We start from the raw sequence: 19202 nt of genomic DNA on the forward strand, positions 1-19202 counted from the left end.
TGATTTTAGCTTTGTAAATCCGTAGACTTACCGCTGTTCTAGAGGAGGGCTCTCTTCAAATAACACAGCGTATAGCAGTTGATAAATGTAATATACTGAGAACAGTAATATGAAAAGATTCATGAGGTGTTGTAGTGGAAGATTTTGGTCAAAGCTATATAAGACCCTTTTGCAGAATTGCAGTACATACTAAGCCTTTCTTCTCAAGTTGCTCACAGATAGAAGTAGCTAGCCAGATCTCTATACCAATTACCTGGCCACAGCTGATTGTATTTTAAGATTACATCTGTTAATCATAGTGCGGATGTCTAGGCCCAAATACAAAAGAAAAAGTGGTTTCCAATCTTTAGAATGTCATTTATTGATAGCTGATAAAGATTTATTTTTGACATTAAAAAAAAACAAAGTGTAATATGTCCACAAAGGCTTGGGAATCAATCCTGTTTTGATACTCCAAATTCGCCCATATATAAATATGGTTTGTTTGTTTTGAATTTCGCGCAAAGCTACTCGAGGGCTATCTTTTCTAGCCGTCCCTAATTTAGTAGTATAATACTAGAGCGAAGGCAGCTAGTCATCACCACCCACCGCTAACTCTTGGGCTACTCTTTTGCCAACGAATAATGGGATTGACCGTAACATTATAACGCTCCCACGGCTGAAAGGACGAACATGTTTGGTGCGAAGGGGATTCGAACCCGCGTCCCTCCGATTACAAGTCGAACGCCTTAACACACTTGGCCATGCCGGGCCTATAAATATGGACATCAAGAACCTGAGATTTTAGGGACATAGACTGATCGTGATAGTGAGATCAAAAAACAGAAATAGTCTGTGTCAAACATTTTTTCTTCTGAAAACTTCTAAAATTTTGGTCAAAGAAAAGTACTTCAGCTGTACAATCTCGAAAAGATGAAGCCTCCTTGGGCAGTTTCTTCAAATTCTTCTTAAACACCAACAAAGTATTTTAACTCGTCTGCCTGCATTCAACTACAAAATGCTTAAGAAAATGGGTCATAACTATCGCCTTGCTTATGATTATACGAATTCCTATTATTTTTAGTAAGTTTCTAGCAGGATACTTCATGTCGTCACCACCTTTATAAACAATTACACAGGCTTCGAAATCCATATTCCTGGAATAACACCACATTTTTATTTTTGCAGCCAGATTGAAACAATAGATTTCAAGAATTGAGAACAACCTAAAACAGTACATTCGAAGACGAGAGTATTCTGTTGAAACTTGATCAACCTATTATAGATGATGTCCGTCTATAAATATCAGCAAATGTTTATTAAGACGTTTCTAACTAAAACTAACAACCATACCATCTAATGGGCAACACAATTCATAACACTACCTTGTGGTAATACTTTCCTTGTCTCAAACGATGAGTGTCCCAAAGCTGGTGCTCTGATTCATTAGGTCACGATCATTTGAAAATGTTATTCTGCATCAACTGATTAAGGTTATTTGTTTGTTGTTAAGCGCAAAGCTACACGATGTGTTACCTGTTTTGTCCCTATTTTCAGCGTTATTAACCATCAGATTTGTCACCAAGCCATAGGAATGGAAGAACAATGGCATAAGTAATATTTTTTTATGTGAAATGTATTCATTGCAGAGATTATGTGTGGTGAAAATTTGGCTGGTAAAGTGGTAACCTCTCGTCACCCCCAATAAAAACTTATTATGGAGGAACATAACACTATGAAGAGTTGAAACAGCCTTTTAAACATTATACTTTTTGTCTGAAATTAAAATCGAGATCTCTGAGATGGTTGATTTATTTGAACATTTAATAAAACTTTTCTAACTTTCTTATTTATATATTTTTGCAAGAAAGTCTCTTTGTGTGTTTTGTTTTTTTGAATTTCGCACAAAGCTACTCGAGGGCTATCTGTGCTAGCCGTTCCTAATTTAGCAGTGTAAGACAGCTAGTCATCACCACCCACCGCCAACTCGTGGGCTACTCTTTTACCAACGAATAGTGGGATTGACCGTCACATTATAACGCCTTCACGGCTGAAAGGACGAGCATGTTTGGTGCGACCGGGATTCGAACCCGCGACCCTCGGATTACGAGTCGAACGTCTTAACACGCTTGGCCATGCCGGGCCTAAGTAAGTTTGATTGAGAAAATCTCGAAAATTTTTTCCAAGAGTAATACACCCTGGTGAGAAAGACATCTTAAAATTTTGAAGTAGTCTAGCAAATTGAATATATAGTATTTTGTTTTAAATATTTTTCAGACACCGTAAGAAAATTCCTGATAACTGCAAACTCAACAATATTCTCCTGGTCTTAAAAAAAAAAGAAGAAAATCCCAATAAATTGAGATGGAATAAATTAGATGAAATTCATAATATTTTAGGAGGATGTTGGAAATAAAAATCGAGGACCATTTAAAGAAACATTTCGTATTTTATAAAATAATAACATGCCTCACTATAGTTTTTTTTCGGAATTTCTTTATATACGTTTTATAAGGATTTTATTGTTTTGGGAGAAAACCACCACTGCTGATGTTGTGAAGCTCACTTTTTAGAGAGTTTTGGACAAGTCACAAAAAGAGATTAATCAGTATGTTTTATACTTATGAAATATATGAAACGGAAAACCAGTCGTGGTGGTATAAAGCATAGATTAGCGACAACTAATTATTTTCACATTATGATAAATGATACTGATTGAGTCTCTCAAGTATCCGTAATTGGATCTTCATTGTTTGTTATTTATGTTAATGATCTGGATAGGTTTTCCACAGTTATGGTTCTAAATTTGCTAGAAGCTTGAAAAAAACTTGGACAAAATGACTTACATGCGAAGGTGATTTGTTGTTAAAAAATCTGAAGTTTTACGTTTAACGTATTCTATACTTAAAAATAATTTATATAGAATGTCGGGTTTATTTATAATACTTTTCAGTAGAAGAGCAGGAAAATTATTATTACACCAGTCCAGACTCTGCTGAAGTCTCATTTGAAGTACATTGAGCAGTTTCGATTCACTTACTAGAAGAAACGCACTGACGTGTTTAAAAGAGATACAGTAATGAAAACATTCTCATAGCATATGAAACTTAGGCTGTAAGGAGAACTGGAAGTTTTGAACTTGTTTTCTCTAAAAAAAGAGAATAAGTTGGAAATCTCAATTCAAGATTGTTATGGGTCATTACAACCTTCTAATTGGTGGAAAAGTGAAATAGTAAGTTTGAAAATTCGAGCTCGAATATTAGGAGTAATAGATGTAAGCCACAAAGGTCAACCTTTAACCTTCGTAAACATACTTCTTCGTTAGAGTTACAAACTCTTGGAACGATGCGCTTGATTATGTTACTTGTGTTCTAATTTTAACTATCTTCAACGTTTCTCGAAAGATGTATATTTTTTTTTGATAGGTATAACTAACTACAGAAACATAAAGAACTTCGTGAAGGTTGCTTTGGACGTGTGGACACTCTGGAGTCTAGACAGTGTTCTGGATGGGTTCTTATGTTAAAAAAGAGTTTTCACATCTTTTAATTTTCAATATTTTAAAGGCTAGTTTGGATATTTTAATTAGGTGCGCATCAAAAGCGTGCTATAATATTTTTAATTATCTATATAATGGAGAAAAGACAATCAGTAATATATTCGTAAAGTAAAATCCCTACAACCATGCTGAAAATAATTAAATATTGTCAAACTCAGGAGATAAAACAGCTATTGGACAAGGTTAACGACACACGTTTAATAAAAATTATTTTATTTCCATTACGCTTCGTTAGGCTTATAAACAAAACAAAGAAGCTACAAACAACGTATACAAATATAACTGACTAATAGAATAGATAGATAAAAAGAAATCGAGGAACGTAAACAAAAGCAAGTTGTTTGAAATAAAACGTTGATACTGTTGCAAGCTTTACTTTTAATGTTGTAATTTAGATTTTTCAACAGAGCGCATCATGTTATTGGTATAAAGTTTGTGTAGTAACTAAAGGCCGAATACAGAATAAATGGGATTAAAACAAAGCGGTGAATCATGAAGTTGTGGCTAATCATCTAATGAATTATTCGGTATTCAACGAGTCAGCTCAATTAATTCACTGCTAGACATTTAGTAGGCTTAGCAAACAGTTTCTGAGTTATATGCTTCTTTATCGGTTTAAGTTAAGTCTACATTAGTTTCAGAGTTTCCGTTAAAGCAATGTATTTAAAATTAAGCTTAGATGTAAAAATAGGTGTACAAACATTATTGGAGAAATAAATTAATTTGTTATTGTTACGTGGGATGAATTTGGCATTATTTTACCAAAAAATCCGTCTACAACAAAACTTTAAAACATGTAACGTTGTTGTTTCATTGGCGGATTCTTTTAAACTATCTGATAAAAATAACTTAACGTCCATACAGGAGGAAGAAGTCCAAGGGAATTTGATCCTTCCTGGTCTACAAGACCAACATCCCAATAACGAGATGAAGAACATCTGTGCAGAAGATAATTTTGAGCACAGAAGTCGTACAGTACGGTACAGATTAGACTGAAAAGTTAAATTATGCCAGGCACCAACCAAACTACAAGAAAATGCACGTGCAGAAAAGATCCCAGAAGACAACTGGCCCCTAGCTGCTCGAAAGAGCGCTCCAGCCACAGAAGGTATAATTAATTCAGGAGGAAAGAAGAGGTCGAAACTGTATCTGACCTCCTGGTGTCGAACGTCTGTATAGTCCATTTAGTGAAAATAAATCGGTTTATTTCCTCTTTTAACGTTTCTACAATTTCGAAATTGAACGTTGCAATAAAAGGACTAACAGTACAACCAGTTTGCTCACTTGGATAAAGTAGCGTGATAGCCAAGACATACAAAACGGAAACACCATACCTGATTAATTTTACTATATTCTTAAAACAAAAGTCAAAACGACTTATGGAACGTCGTACTTATAATCCACCCTTGTTCTAGTTATCTGTAGAACTAACACAATCGGAACTTCCATTACACCATCAACAAATCATAACTTCCTATAAATAAATGACAGCACTAAAAATGTAACTTACAATATTGTTATTGTGGTGTGAAGAACACGCCTTTAAGTGTAATGAAATGAATTATAATATCTAGTAGTTGACTAAGGTACACGTATTAAAGTATCTGTAACTGAAATGAAGTCCTTATTATGTTTCTTTCAAATATATGTATTTGTTGGAAGCTATATTTTCTTTTTACTTCAGATGTTTGCTAGAATCAGCTGTTAGCATGGTGAAAACACTAGATTTAAAAATTTTATAAAAATAGTTCTGGAGTACCAAGAATATTAGTAAATGTTAATGAACGAGAAATTCTGCAAAGTATCTAGAAACAATAATAACTCATAAATAAAAGAATCAGTGAAGCATTGAGTCCAGCTTCAGTTTGTTCAGTGATTGAGAAACTAGTGTGTGTGTATGCTCCTATAGCAAATCCACATCGGGCTGTCTGCTGAGTCCACCGAGAAATTAGTAAATTTTTTAAATAATTGTTCGTTGTTACGAATATTCAGTTACTTCATCGATTAGCTGTGAAACTGTACAAGTATGTTTATTTTGAAGTGAAAACGTTATTTGTGAACTAAGGCCTACTACAACTGCATACAAGTACAAATAATTTCTAGTAGACTTTAAGGAAGAAATAAACCAATTTGTTCATTTTATATATATATATGTATGCATGGGTGTGTGGACTGGACTTTGCTTTTTATCACTAAACATAATTTATGAAGACTCACCCAACGAAACTGGAAGTTAAATATTATATATATATTTTTATGGTAAGTAGTTGGATTTTAGATTTTTGAAAACTCTTAAGTACTTGATGGTCTCAAGATTTTTTTATTTAATAATTTTTGCACAAAGTTACACAAGGGGGCGTCAGCGCATACTCGCTCTTCATTTGGAACTACATAGACTAAAAGAAAGACAACCAGTTTAATGTGGGTGCTACTAATGTATACGAACATCGCTACTAATTTAGACCTAGATAATATAAATAGTTTTGCTAAATTACAGCTGAGTAAAATAACAAAAACGAAAAAGAACCAGGCTTTCTGCGGACAACCAAAGCTCTATCAACACTGTTTTAAGTGAAGAAAAATAGTCCATCGAAACTGTAAAATCAAATGAACAAGTAAATGAAAATGAAACCACCTTGGATAAACTCACGTTGGATATAAACACTACGTAACATGATGAAGAAGGACTCATCCTTGGAAAAAAGGAAACATAGAAGAGCAAAATACGAGACGGAAACATGCCATTATAATAGAAGGAATACGTGGTTCATACAAAGAACTACAATTAGATACAAAAAAATAAGGAAACAAAAGCCAAAAGCAAATATAACTGCTAACAAACGCTTAGCTAAAAGTAGAAACCTCGTAAAAATGTATTGTATGTATAAATGCGCGATGGTGATTATGTTTTGTGAACAAACGTAATTTAATTTCGGAATTGTTTGTGATCAAATAAAGCGAATAATTAAAAATTACACTAAATGTTACTAGTATTATTTTCAGGGACACGGCCCTATAAAGGCGAAGAAGTTGAATTGAATCACCGTTTTGTGTTAGAATATTATCAGTAAAATTTGAAAGTTCTTATATCATTACTTGATGATAGAGAAGAAAGCTGGAAATGTACCTAACCCTTCCAGGTCCTGAACGACCTAAAGCACAGTGCAGAAAATGAGCACTGAGTCAATAACATCCATCGTAAGCTCTTTGGATACTCTATATTTATGTACTTCTGTTTTCTTAAGTACTTGAGAAACTATTAAAATTATTACATATTTTAAGAATCTCACTGATAAAACTTTGTGCACTGACTACTGGTATAAGGTATAAATGAATGTCTGTCGGTGTTTGGGTAAGAAAAGTTCATACCCTGGAGGGTCAGGTTCGCTATGACCTCTTCCTCCTAAGATATAAAGTCATAATTATTATTTCTCTTGAAACTTCGCGCGAAGCTATACAAAGGCTTAAGGGCAACCAATACACAGTTTAGCTGTCCCAAGTTACGAGCTGATAGACAAGAGGACTCTGTTAAATTTTCTTACATAGCATAGGCTTGTCATGGTTTGTCGGTTGAAGCACTCGATTTGCAATCTATGGGTCGCGAGACCGAAACTCTCACCATTTCAACAGTAGGGGTGTCATAATGTAATGAGCAATTCTAGTGTTCGTTGGTAAAGAGAGTCCCAAGAATTGTTGTTGTGTAGTTTTTATTAGTTTTTTTCCCTCTGGTTTACAGCTTCAAAATTATGGACGGCTAATCAACAAAACCAACAAACAAACACTGTTTTCGTGTTGAAACGGCTTCAAAATGAAGAACGTCTTTTGCGGCATGTGTCGCGGACCATGAACTTTCATACTCTGGTTTGTTTGTTCATGAATTTCGCGCAAAGCTACTCGAGGGCTATCTGCGCTAGCCGTCCATACTTTAGCAGTGTAAGACTAGAGGGAAGGCAGCTAGTCATCACCACGCACCGCCAACTCTTGGGCTACTTTTTTACCAACGAATAGTGGGATTGACCGTCATATTATAACGCCCCCACGGCTGAAAGGGCGGGCATGTTTGGTGCAACTGGGATTCGAACCCGCGACCCTCGGATTACAAGTCGAATGCTTTAACACGCTTGGCCATGCCGGGCCCCTCATACTCAAGTCCATGGACGCTAAAGGCCACGAATGGTCAATTTTCATACGAACAATAGACATTAAATTCACCATTAAAGTTAGTAATGCTATTTTGAATTGCCATATACGTCAACGGCCCTCTGGTGGCTCAACGGTAAGTCTGCTAGTTTCTAACGTTAAAAATTGGGTTTCAGTACCTGCGGTGGAAAGAGCAAAGAATGTTAATTTTGTAGGTTAACGGAAAACAATATATAAGAAAATTGTAGTTAATAAAATAAAACGGTGGGTATATTAAAATCTTCAAGAATAAAAAAATCTCTTTTGGAAAATTTAAAATAAATAAATAAACAAATGACCAACTTTAGATCAATAACTGCGTGAGCGTAGTATTATGTTTTTTCAATTATAAAGTCTAAAGCAGTAGTTATAAGAATAATATCAAGTTATAGAGATGAGAACCACAGAACGATATCGCAGTAATTCGAAATTAGGGAAATGTTTGCGTTGTAGTAATAATAATATAAATATTAAATAAACTAACCCTGTTTTGATGGTTTGTTTGCAGTTCAGCACAGAGCTTATACAGTGGGGTTTTTTAGCTTGATTTAGATTAATTGGTGGATTCTGTATATTTTCTGTCCAGGAATGTATTTGTCCTTCTCAGCACGTTTTTCGTAATTAATTCTCACAGAAGGTTTTGCTGGTTACACAGAGTAAAACTCTCGTTTATTTACTGTATTCACAACGTTTCACCAGATTTACCTGCAACCACCAAATGTAACCAAAATAAATAAACAAAAGTATTATACTGTACAACCGATAAAATCTAGTGTGAAACTTTAAAATAAAACATCAGAGTGTTTCTAATATTTAGTTCATAATTACCTCTAACTAAAGTTATTTTTCTTCAAATAATGTTTAAACAAAATACAAGGCATTTTTGTTACCTTGGTTTATAAACTTAACATACATTGTTATTACCTTGGTTTATGAACTTAACATACATTATTATTACCTTGGTTTATGAACTTAAAATACATTGTTATTACCTTGGTTTATGAATGTAACATACATTGTTGTTACCTTGGTTTATGAATGTAACATACATTGTTGTTACCTTGGTTTACAAACTTAACATACATTGTTATTACCTTGGTTTATGAACTTAACATACATTGTTGTTACCTTGGTTTACAAACTTAACATACATTGTTATTACCTTGGTTTATGAACTTAACATACATTGTTATTACCTTGGTTTATGAATGTAACATACATTGTTGTTACCTTGGTTTACAAACTTAACATACATTGTTATTACCTTGGTTTATGAACTTAACATACATTGGTTTATGAACTTAACATACATTGTTATTACTTTGGTTAATGAACTTAACATACATTGTTATTACCTCGGTTTATGAACCTAACATACATTGTTGTTACCTTGGATTATGACCTTGACATACATTGTTGTAACCTTGGTTAATGAACTTAACATACATTGTTATTACCTTGGTTAATGAACTTAACATACATTGTTATTACCTCGGTTTATGAACTTAACATACATTGTTGTTACCTTGGTTTATGAACTTAACATACATTGTTGTAACCTTGGTTTATGAACTTAACACACATTGGTTTATGAACTTAACATACATTGTTATTACCTTGGTTAATGAACTTGACATACATTGTTATTACCTTGGTTTATGAACTTAACATACATTGTTGTTACCTTGGATTATGACCTTGACATACATTGTTGTAACCTTGGTTTATGACCTTGACATACATTGTTGTTACCTTGGTTTATGACCTTAACATACATTGTTGTTACCTTGGATTATGACCTTAACATACATTGTTGTAACCTTGGATTATGACCTTAACATACATTGTTGTTACCTTGGATTATGACCTTGAACATACATTGTTGTGTTGTTACCTTGGTTTATATGTTGTTACCTTTATGACATACATTGTTGTTACCTTGGTTTACATACATTGTTGTTACCTTTGTTAATGACCTTAACATACATTGTTGTTACCTTGGTTTCTGACCTTAACATACATTGTTGTTACCTTGGTTTACAACCTTAACATACATTGTTGTTACCTTGGTTTACAACCTTAACATACATTGTTGTAACCTTGGATTATGAACTTAACATACATTGTTGTTACCTTGGATTATGAACTTAACATACATTGTTGTTACCTTGGTTTATGAACTTAACATACATTGTTGTAACCTTGGTTTATGACCTTAACATACATTGTTATTACCTCATATTATGACCTTAACATACATTGTTGTAACCTTGGATTATAAACTTAACATACATTGTTATTACCTTGGTTTATGAACTTAACATACATTGTTGTAACCTTGGTTTATGAACTTAACATACATTGTTGTAACCTTGGATTATGAACTTAACATACATTGTTGTTACCTTGGATTATGAACTTAACATACATTGTTGTTACCCTGGTTTATGACCTTAACATACATTGTTGTTACCTTGGTTTATGACCTTAACATACATTGTTATTACCTTATATTATGACCTTAACATACATTGTTGTAACCTTGGATTATAAACTTAACATACATTGTTATTACCTTGGTTTATGAACTTAACATACATTGTTGTAACCTTGGTTTATGAACTTAACATACATTGTTGTAACCTTGGATTATGACCTTAACATACATTGTTGTTACCTTGGTTTATGACCTTAACATACATTGTTGTTACCTTGGTTTATGACCTTAACATACATTGTTGTTACCTTGGATTATGACCTTAACATACATTGTTGTTACCTTGGTTTATGAACTTAACATACATTGTTGTAACCTTGGTTTATGAACTTAACATACATTGTTGTTACCTTGGATTATGACCTTGACATACATTGTTGTTACCTTATATTATGAACTTAACATACATTGTTGTTACCTTGGATTATGACCTTAACATACATTGTTGTTACCTTGGTTTATGAACTTAACATACATTGTTGTTACCTTGATTTATGACCTTAATATACATTGTTATTACCTTATATTATGACCTTAACATACATTGTTGTAACCTTGGATTATAAACTTAACATACATTGTTATTACCTTGGATTATGACCTTAACATACATTGTTGTTACCTTGGATTATGAACTTAACATACATTGTTGTTACCTTGGATTATGAACTTAACATACATTGTTGTTACCTTGGATTATGAACTTAACATACATTGTTGTTACCTTGGATTATGAATTCATTGTATTGTTATATCCCTAGTTATGCAATTGGATATTTTCTTGCGCTACGTGCGTTGTTATTTTGAATACGCAGACAAAATTAGGACATTTTGAAAGTTTTTCCGTTGAAATATTTTAATATTAAGATTAGTTTTTAACCACACATTTTAAACGCTTCGCTACCTTGCTGTTAATATAAGGAAGGAAGTGCACATACGTGAAGTTCATTAGATTCTTTAACCGTTTTTATTAGATTTAGAAAAAGTTATGTCTGTTAGGGCAGAAAGAGATGTTAATTCAAAAGCTGAATGCCCTATTTTAAAATCACTATTTCCATGCTTCTTAAGAGTGATTATTTGTTTGTAGTTAAGCGAAATGCTAAACAATTGTCTATATATGCTCTATCTATCATGGGTATTGAAACCTGATTTCAAGCACTGTAAGTCCGCACACATACCGCTATGCCATTACGAGACGCTTAAAGATGATCGTGTTATCGTTGGACTATTGTACAGTATGGCACGAACTGTCTGCTTTCTTATTATTCTTCGTTCGTTTTTATAAAACCTCCCCATCCTACTGAACCAACGGTAAGTCTCTGCGCTTACGAAGCTAAAACTCGAGTTTCGATACCCGTAGTGAACACAACATCGTTGTTATTAATAAAAATCAAACAAAACATTCATGCGGGTAGTAACTGTATTCAAAAAACCCTATAACGACACAAAAACCTTTCAAGATGGACACTGATGTACTTTAGCGTTCCTCTCAGGGGTGATTTGGTTTGAATTTCGCGCAAAGCTACGCGAGGTCTATTTGCATTAGCCGTTCCTAATTTAGCAGTGTAAGACTGACTAAAACGAAGGCAACTAGTCATCACCACACACCGCCAACTCATGGGCTACTCTTTTACTAACGAATAGTGAATTGATCGTCACGTTATAACGCCCCACGGCTGAAAGGGCGAGCATGTTTGGTGCGACGGGGTTTTGAACCCGCGATCTTTAGATTACGAGTCGAGTGCCTTAAATTAATATTTAGAAATCGTGTAACTTATACTGTTAAATGTGCATTGCAAAATTCCCGCCTATTCACTAAACTTGTAGATTCTCGAATATAAGAATCAACAATATACGTGTGTACAAAGCTCTAACGTAATGTCAGTGTTGCGGTGCAAGCTGAAAGAAACTCGCATCACTCTAACAAATTGTAACCAACGCGACACGCCAAGAGACAATTTATATCACTGGTTTGCTATGTTTGGCATACTATAAACCTCAAAGCTACAACTGTGATTAGTGTTTATTAATCGCTAACTTTAGATATTAACCAGAAACATTTTGTTTGTTTGTTTGTTTTCTGGAATTTCGCACAAAGCTACTCGAGGTCTATCTGCTCTAACCGTCTCTAATTTTGCATTCTAAGACTAGAGAAGGTATCTTCTCATCACCACACACCGCCAACTCATGGGCTACTCTTTTACTAACGAATAGTGAATTGACCGTCACGTTATAACGCCCCACGGCTGAAAGGGCGAGGCATGTTTGGTGCGACGGGGTTTGAACCCGCGATCTTTAGATTACGAGTCGAGTGCCTTAACCCACCTGATTATGCCGGGCCTGTAATCATAATTTTGAGCTTCCCAGTTTATCCAACGGTTAGGGTGTTTTGTTTTGTTTTAAATTAAATGTAAATTTTCATTATCAACTAGAATTTTTCGTACTATTGAAATATCAGTGCATATCAATACAGTATGGATTAGTGATCCTGTTAAAAAAATTTAAAGTAATGTATTGGTGATTCTTTTCACGAATTTACGTTACTATTTGGTGATCTTGTTAAGGAAAGTGAGGTTATGGACTACTGATTCCGTTCAGTGTGAAAAGTAATGATTGAATGATTTGGTGGACACGAGAATTGGACGAGTATTGAACTCAATCATTCAAACTTAACAAATGTGCTGGTGCTTGTATCCTCTCTTCACCACTAATTCTAATTATCAAACTCCACAATGTTTTCTTTTAAATAGTCCATTTATTTATTTGGTTGAAAAAGGATGAGAGATTATATTCTATTTTCAACTGTTGATAATACATAGTTATAATTTAAAAACTGTTATAGTATTACTTAAGCCTTCTTTGAAAACAAAGAAGTAGGTAACATATTGTGTGTAGTTTAGTTATGTTAATGGCATGAAGGAAACAGGTGTTATTTTTCAAATGGTAAAAAAATCGCACAGAAAATTCAAGTTTATATCAGCTAATACACGTAGCATACGTGGTACAATTGGTGAAGTTTTATAGTCCCGTAGGAACCGTATTAGTTTATCTAAAGATAATATATGGCCTTTTTTGAAAATGGGTGTATCTTTTGTTTGTTTTTTAATTCCGCGCAAAGCTACTCGAGGGCTACCTGCGCTAGCTGTCCCTAATTTTGCAGTGTAACACTAGAGGGAAGGCAGCTAGTCATCACCATCACCACCACCCCGCCAATTCTTGGGCTACTTTTTTTACCAACGAATAGTTGGATTTACCGTCAGACTATAACGCCCCTACGACTGTAACGGCGAGCATGTTTGGTGTGACGGTGTCTCCGGATTTACAACGCTAAAATCAGGGGTTCGATTCCCCTCGGTGGGCTGAGCAGATAACCCTTTGTGGCTTTGCTATACGAAAAACACACACATTAGTGTGAGGGGGATTCGAATCCACGACCTTTAGATTACGAGTCGAACGCCTTAACCCACCTGGCCGTGCCGGGCTGGTACAGGATGGAAACAGTCTGTCTTTCTTTTCAGCACTTCTACCTTTACGTATTTTATTACACTTTTAATGTTCAGTTTGATAAGAGAAAAACAACAACTGAAGAACGGTTTCTTATCCTTTGTTACAATCGAGTTTCATTTCACCCGTCTATGAACAGGCATTCCAACGACTAATGAATAAATGTTACTTAACCTGGCATGATTTAATATTGTGAGAAACATATATAGTTTTTTTATTCACCAAGTCTTATTAAAGTGTTGCCATGAGAAACATGCGACCTACTGACTCGTTACGACAAAAATTACAAATGAAATTTAAAAATTTGAGAAAGAATTATTCTGATTTCCGTAATTAAACTTTGTTCAACATTTTTTGCTGTTCTTATATTGAATTTTCTCAAGTGAATGGTTTTGTTTGTTTATAAATTGCCAGAAAGAGATCCTTGTTCCTAGCCAGCTATTCCAATAAATTCCTAATCATTATATGCTATTGTTTTAGCCATTTAAAGTATTAATAAAACAAGAAAAAAGTTATTGTATTTTTGCTCATAGATTAATATACAAGTAAACCCTCACAATTCTGTGATAAAACAGCAGGCCTCTGACATATGGGTGGAGAAATCACGTGTAGAAACCTGGAGAAAAAATGGATTCGATTGTGATTAAAGTACAATATCCACAAGGTATGTAAGATTTATTTCCTTATTTCATTTTACCATGTTTAATTAAAATATCTCATCCTTATACGATTTTCAGTGAGGGTAACGTTGAACGTGCACTGAAGGTATAATTACTTGATAATAAAAAACAAAATTATAATCTTGGGCTAGGAGATTTCATTTCCACCACGCTAACAACAATCTGGACCATACTGTTTGGACCGTAAGAAGGCTATCTTGTCGTGAGGCTCTGGTCGACGAGTGGCTAAGTCTTCAGCGTAGAAATACTGAGTCAGTTTGATGGCAATGCTAAAGGATACGTCGTGAATCTTCTTAAGTGGAGGATATACTCGACCCTCGGCTAAGTGTTCCTTCCTAACCTGGTCAGCTAAAGCCTAGAAACACCACACTCGTTTTGAGTTCCAAACATCACAGATAACGTAAATTGTACATTGACTGTTTGAGTGAAACAAAGAAAATACGATCGAATTATTCAAAACATATTGCTATGGTTAAAGTATTTGAAACAGATATTTCAAATGTAAATTAAGCCTTACGTGACACATGGGATAAATAGCCATGTCAGAGACCTGTTTGCCACAGCTTTCAGAGCAGTTTTAGTAAAATTAAAAGTGGAAGTCACTGGCTGTACAGTCAAATTTATCTGCTGGGTCACTTAAAGCAAAGATTAATAATAGAGTATAACTGTTTCCTGTGGTTTTTAGAACAGTGTCTGTAAAACCGAATTAAGTTCACCACAGTAGGCATCACTGGCAGTGCATTCGGCTTTATCAGTTGGGTTGCTTAAAGCAAATATTACTGGCTGTATATTAAAAGTCAAACGACCTAACTACCCAGGTATTGTTCATAACGTAAGTAATAAACTAAGGGAGCTACCTTGATTATGTCCATTTACATTATATGGAATGTAAATCACTGAAACCTTGAGCTTGTATATAGGTTCTGACACTTGTTTTTTTGAATAAAAAAAAGAAAACAACACATTTGAAAACTTCTAACATTGTTTACTGCTCACGAGATTACATAAATTCTTTCACAAGATACCCAACCAATCTGAAAAAATGTAATGGAGAACCGCTCCAACTGTACTGGTTAGTGCAACATAGTTGTTGAATCGAATTATTTTTAAAATTTAATTGTAACCAATGAAGAACGCGGTGCCAGAATAAGCATTTCTCTGATTGAGGTCACAACCTCTTGGCCGAATTTGTTTTTTTTTTTTGTGAGGGTCAGACGTAAAATCGTTCCCTTGGTTTTTGCTACTAAAACTGAATTATTTTGTCCAGTGATATCAGTGGTTCGTTTCTGAGATATAACATCGTTAACTCACCTTTGCAGAAACAAGAAAAACTTCGTCAGGAACATAATGCACACCACAAGCCATGATGGCCAGGGCTACTCCTGGAAAGATGTATGCATTGTTACCCTGGCCTGGATAATAGGTCTTTTCATTGAATTTTACTGGTTCAAAAGGGCTGCCACTGGCAAAAACACACCGTCCCTGGTGGTTGTAAGAATAACTATATCAACAAGAGCGTATTCAGCACCGAAACCTAAAACTGTGTATTCTTATAAACACAGAATAAAAGATATGCACATTTCACACTTTGCAATGTGTAAACAGAGTATTCATGTACACATATATCCGACAAATAAATCTAAAGTATCCGATAAACAAAGATTAGAGAAATATTGTGTTTTTAAAAGACTGCTGGAGTCCAAAGAAGTCGAAATGTCTACAGAGAATAGAAGAAATCAATACCAAGAGAAAAAGAAACCAAAAGACAACAATAATAATCATGCTATTAATCTGTAAGTGTTAAATGTTTTACTATTTACAATTTTTCCGTTCTATCTTGTTAGCTAGAAAGAAGAAAGACCTACGTAACATCTGTCTTAAGGAAACAAGTAAGCCTAAACTACAGTGGAAAATTTGTAAGACCTTCGATACTTTGGCCTTCCATTCCGTGAAATGAAAATCTAGGGTCAAATAGCATAAATAATTATCAGTACCATATTTGTCTTGTGTGTGACCTATCCCGACGACGGACCAAGATCACAGAATACTTAATTATTTTAAAAGAACACTTTTCCCTCCAGTTTCTGTGTATCTGGAGTACCATATTTCCGTCATCTCCTGCATACGCAGATTTACAGAAGGTCCCTCCAGAGAGAGAGAGAGAGAGAGAGAAGTGTCTTTTAACCTTCCTCCATCTCACCTTAAACTAAGCATAAACCAAACATCTGTGGAGTTCTATTTCTAGGCTAGAATAGTCTTAAGACAATTTATTGATAATTGTTTTAAAAACTAGTTCGACCTGCTAGGTTACTTTTTATTTGCAGGTTTTTCTCACAAAAACAAGCCAGTTTGTACAGGTTTCTGTGCCACCTGTTCGAGTCAGTTACCATAATACAAAGAAATGTGTAAATGTAAACTTTATATTTAAGTGGTAGCATGTTACCTTTATCTAGCGACATACAATTAACACAAGAATGTCGTAACTACAAACAAAACTGTGTGAAAATATTGAGAAAAAATCACAAAAATCTTAACATACCTAATTATGCATTCTATAGTAATTATGAAATGATCGAAGTTTGTAGCTATCTTAGCTACGTCATAGTTTATCACGACACCAAGAGGATAATACATCTTGATCTGATAATAACTTAACCAAAGCACCTGACGTTTGGATTATGTCACAACATTGCCATGACATCTGGCTATAAGACATTTCAACAATTAAAGGGTAAATGCATAGTATAAAATACAACAATATCAAATTATTAGTTAAAATACTGAGACGTTCATACGCAAGAGTCTTACATGCTCATGGTATAAATCATTATCTTCCTCAAACTATTTATCAATATAGCCTACAGTTAAGTATTTTTATCTAAATCTCAGTTTACCTCAGTATAGGATGCAGATGTTAATAGCGTTTCACTCGAATTCATATATTACCTTACTCAAAGTCAGTATCACTTGTTGAGTGATCGTTTGCCATAGTTTTCAGAATAGTGTCTGTAAAATCCGAACTAAGTTTACCTCAGTATGTGTGTAGGCATCACTGGCAGTGCATTCAGCTTTATCTGTTGGGTTGCTTAAAGCAAATATTACCGGCTGCTTGTGATTGTTTGCCATAGTTTTCAGAACATCTTGAGTGAAAACACCCCTTTGTGCAGATGCTCCTACAGTAAAATAAATAATATATAAGATGTCAACAAACACACTAACATTTCGTTTGAACGAAGTAAATATCACTTTTTGTAATTCTGAATAATAATAACAATAAATTTAACACGCGAGGATTTGTTTGTTTTGAATTTCGCGCAAAGCTACTCGAGAGCTATCTGTGCTAGACGTCTCTAATTTAGCAGTGTAAGACTAGAGGGAAAGCGGGTAGTCATCACCACCCCCCGCCAACTCTTGGGCTATTCTTTTACCAACGAATAGGGGGATTGACCACAACATTATGACGCCCACACGGATGAAAGGACGGGCATGTTTGGTGCGACCGGAATTCGAACCCACGATCCGCGGATTACGAGTCGAACACCTTAACACGCTTGGCCATGCCGGGCCCGTTACCTGATTATTAAAAATTTAAATTAACCGAAATTCTCATGTGTTCACTTCTAAGTGAATGACATTGATAATTAAATTCTTCCCATTTACTTAGCTTAATGTAATTAGACTGTATCAGCTAATAACAATTTTAATACTCGAATGGTTGTGTTGATCCAGATGTAAAAATTATTATTACTGTTTTTGGAAATTTACATTACTGTAAATATAATTATATAATTTATATACTGTTTTCTGGCTGATCGTGTTATAGAAAGTATTTTTGAAGTATGTGAAATCATAAATAAAACAACAAATAAAAATATTGTTATATAATTTTTTACTCCTTGAATATTTTATGTTTCAATAATATTTTTATATTTTTATTACAAAACCTACTGAAAATAATATATAGAAATTATAGCTATTTTTGTTTTGAAAAGTAGTAGGAAGTTCATACAGTCATTTATCAACATTATGTGTGTACGTGCGAAGAAAAGAAAGTTCTAGAATCACCTATCAAAATTGTAGGCTTAATGGATTTTACAATTTCTTCAAGTGATGTGACGTTTTGATAATCTTTGGCGAATCGGGCTTTTTGCTCAGTAATGCCACCTGCTGGCCGATTCTGAAAGATAATAAAACAGTGACCAATAATAGTTTAATATTTATATAAATATATTTTTATCTTACGCTGTTAAAACATCAAAAAAATAAAAACTAAATAAGGGCAAGTAAAAGTCTTGCTATGCCTAACTTATGATACGGAATACATTGTGAATTATGGGTATTCATTACATTATAAGATAAAAGTGATAAACAGTTATAAAATCCAGTGGTGCGAATATCGAAACTTCTTCATATTTATTACATGCACAAGAAATACTTTGAAAATGTAGACAGTTAGGGCTAGTAAGTGTACTATATTAAGTAAAACGTAATGGAATACAAATATCTGTTCCAGTTTTTATCGTGATTTTTGTGTAGAAATATTTTACAAGGTTGAACTACTGAAAACTTCCAGAAAAAGGATATTAGTAATATTAAAAACATAATTTACTTTCCTATAAAGAAAAGTTTATTTTACTACTTTACAAACACCAGGTATCTCTCCTGTTAGGTCTCTTTCTTTCATTGATAGTTAACTTTTCTCTCTCTTGTTAGCAATGTTATTTTTATGAGTACTATTCAACGTTCTTTTCAAAAACTATAAATACGAACCACTGTATCTTGAGAACAACACACACAAGCAAGC

At 34.1% G+C, this 19202-nt stretch overlaps 1 pseudogene across 1 annotated transcript in view; it reads right to left on the minus strand.

Annotated features, from left to right (window-relative positions):
* Positions 1–14374: 14374 nt before the first annotated feature.
* The window catches only part of LOC143223618 (NADP-dependent malic enzyme-like), a 35528-nt pseudogene continuing 30700 nt past the window's right edge, over positions 14375–19202 (minus strand). The window contains exons 10-13 of the transcript XR_013012981.1: positions 18464–18575; positions 17429–17571; positions 15710–15880; positions 14375–14753 (exon numbers count right to left, since the gene is read on the minus strand). The product of XR_013012981.1 is annotated as an NADP-dependent malic enzyme-like (transcript). The remainder of the gene's footprint in view (positions 14754–15709; positions 15881–17428; positions 17572–18463; positions 18576–19202) is intronic.

The sequence above is a fragment of the Tachypleus tridentatus genome, chromosome 8 (genome assembly GCF_004210375.1).
Source record: "Tachypleus tridentatus isolate NWPU-2018 chromosome 8, ASM421037v1, whole genome shotgun sequence".
Classification (NCBI taxonomy): Eukaryota; Metazoa; Arthropoda; class Merostomata; order Xiphosura; family Limulidae; genus Tachypleus; species Tachypleus tridentatus.